Source organism: Eschrichtius robustus, chromosome 2 (genome assembly GCF_028021215.1).
Source record: "Eschrichtius robustus isolate mEscRob2 chromosome 2, mEscRob2.pri, whole genome shotgun sequence".
Classification (NCBI taxonomy): Eukaryota; Metazoa; Chordata; class Mammalia; order Artiodactyla; family Eschrichtiidae; genus Eschrichtius; species Eschrichtius robustus.
In genome coordinates, this window is record NC_090825.1 from 48328654 (window position 1) to 48331753 (window position 3100).

General features: G+C 43.2%; 1 pseudogene; it reads right to left on the reverse strand.

The window, feature by feature from the left end:
* Positions 1–2690: 2690 nt before the first annotated feature.
* Positions 2691–2785, reverse strand: LOC137760329 (U6 spliceosomal RNA; annotated as a pseudogene).
* Positions 2786–3100: the final 315 nt, after the last annotated feature.

The window sequence follows — 3100 nt, forward strand, 5'->3', positions numbered from 1 at the left end:
TGGGACCCAGCTGGTGCCACAGCGTCATGCAGCCACCTGGCAGAGAACGGGACGCCCGTGGCTAGATGGGTTCAGGGCTGGTTTCTCAGGGTGGCTGCGACAGAGGGAAGAGAGAGTGGAGGGCATGGGGATTAGGGCTGTGGTTCTCAGACTGGGGTGTGCTCTCCTCCAGGGGCTGTGTGAGATGATCCACTAGGAGTGGGCAGAGAATACTGAAGCTCTTACTATATTGGCTGTTTATGCCCTTATATTTTTGTGGTATGTTTTAAAATTGAAGACAATGTTGATTTAATAGTGAAATGTATGTAATTTATGAATGAATGAATGAATGAGTGAATGTCAGAGATATGTGCCTGATTATTTTCCTTGTTTCACTGTTGGTTGTGCATTATGAAATAAATTCGTGACCACTGGTTTAGAGTATTGTCAAAAGAGTGGTTGAAGCACTGGACCCTAGAGTCTAGGCTGGAAGGGGAAGGAAGCCAAACCACAAGGGAGCTGAGAGAATGGGGAAAAATGGACAGAATGGGGGATGGAAGATGGAGGATACCTTAGATGGGACAATGCTAGGTGATTCCAAAGTCAAATTTGTAACCAGGGGAGAGAGGGAATGAAGGGGGGCAGAACAGCACGCTGGATGTGTTGTCCACATGGATTTTAAAGTGCCTGAGTTAATGGTAAGCTCTAGGATAGAAAAGAAGGTGGTGAGCCACCAAGATGCCAGTGGGAGGTTTGGGGATAATAGTGGGTAAACAGGTGACATGAGGAGAGAAGGAGGGGTTTACATGAAGGCAGAAGAGTAATGGTGTCTCTGGGGGTAAGGAGGACACAGATTCTCCATCTCCAGTCCCTGGGAGTCTGGGAGGGGTGGAGTGGGATGGGCAGTGCATGGGTGAGAGAGCCAGGCTCCAAAGGAAACAGGAAGAGAAAGGAATGCTCCTCACCCCCAGGCTGAAGTCAAGAGGGAGTTTCTCACCGGGGAGCAGGGGTTCCAGAGGGCACTGGAAACACTCTGGAATGAGGGGTGCAATAGGAGTAGGTGTTGGAGGAGAAGATGAGACAAGGCTGGAGGTGAGCCTGTGGGGAAAGAGGGAGCACCGCCCACGTTCAAGGCTCACCCTTCCCCACCGCGGGTGTGCTGATTTCAAATGCTCTATTTGGTGGGTTGTGGAATAAATTTTGTAAGCATAGCTGGCATTTTTTTTTTTAAAAGAACATACAAATGTCTTTTTATTCAAAAACACAAAACATGTTATCTGTGGGCGTGCACAGTGACAGCCATAAACCATCATGCACTTTGTCAGCTGAAACCCCAAACTGAAACCCATAACCTTTTCTTTGGTCTTTTTTTTCAAGTGATTTTTCTGAGGTTATTGGTGAGAAACACAGCTCTGAGCTTCCTGTAACAGTTCATTAAGAGTGATAATGCACTATTTCAGGAATGAGAACATGCCACCTCCACACCACCTCCACCCACTCTGCCCACACCAAGGTCCTCCTCTTCAGGATCTTTGTTACAACTTCTGCTCTGTTTCACACAGCAGTAGCAGCCATGAAGCAGCCCTTAGTACCCTAGTAGTGCCGGTGATGCCTTTTTCTACCCTAGCCATATCTCCAAGCAGAGCATCACAACCAGCTTCTGAACGGCTTTGTCTGATGTTCTCAGCTGTCAAGGATCCTTCTAACTGTCACGCTTGGCAAGGTCATTGCAAGCATTTTGAATATTTTCAAAAATAATTTGTATATCGGTTTTTAAAATTTTTATTGGATTTGGTGAGTCCAAAGCTGGAATACACCGAACCCAAGCCTAACCACCTCCTAGAAAGATGCCTTCTTCAAAAACAATTGAGGCAGCATTGAGTACACCTAGAACTCTTTCTTTTCACTTTTCCCACCAGCCTTCAGCTTGGCTATTGCATCTGAACGTTTTACAACACGTCATTCAATTCTTCCTCTTCATACTCAGTAATAGTAACCTTTCTTGATTGTGTTTTTCAATTTGCGACTGATCACCTTTTCCTTTCAAGAGCATAGAGTCATCTTTGACCTCAATGACTTCTGCTTTTCTGAGGCTGAACATCTTCAAGATTTAGGGTCAACTCCTCCTCTCTAACACCTGCAAAGGCATTTGAAAATGAGTCAGTTCCAGGGTTTAGTTTGTCTTTATTACACCAAATTTATTCATAATAAATGATGCAGGTGTTTTGATGAGAATCCAGAAATATTTTGAGACACCATATTTCTCTGAAATGTGAGAATTTAAGACCATTGCTGTTCCAGGACAAGTCTTGTGAATAGAGCTTTTATTGCATTCATTTGCATTATTTTGTTCACTTCTCAGAACTCTGTCAATTAACAACAGCTTGATCTTGCAGTTGAGATAGCAGAACCCAGAGAAAATTCACCCCAAGTCACACACTTGGAAGATAATGGAGCCAGGACTAGACTCAGTGTTCTGTCTGCTAGATCATTCTGCCTTTCAGAAATAAGGACAGATCAGGCAATAAGCTTGCTCCTGATCAGGCACGTGACAGGTTCAAGCTGGAAGGCACCCCTCTCTGTATCTAATTCAACCCCACCTTCCTAGACATTCAGTAGATGTATCTAATTGGGAAAAAATGCAAATTATTTTGACTGTGTACCTATAAGTGTTATCCCTGGAAAGAAAAGGAACATTTGGTAAATGTGAAAAAAATATGGGGAAAATTTGCATGTTATCCTTGTGTAGGGGCCATGTTAATCTTCCCTGTATTGTTCCAATTTTAGTATACATGCTGCCAAGCAATCTCCAGACTCTTTTAAAATGAATATATAATAGAAAATACCAAAGTATATCTCATATAGTAAAGATAGGTATTGTTTTGTGAGACTTTTGTGTTAGTTGTATATATGTGTAGATATTGTGAGCAGTAATATAAAATTTATTCCATACTGTGGATTGTGCTAACAAATGTTGAAAAGCCATGGGTATGGTGGAAAGACCATGAGAAAGTGGGTTCAGTTACTTGATGCCAGCCATTACTGTGCCAATAGCCACCTGCATGAGCTTGGCCAAGGAACTTAACCCCTCAGGGCTTCCATTTCCTTATCTTTAAAATGA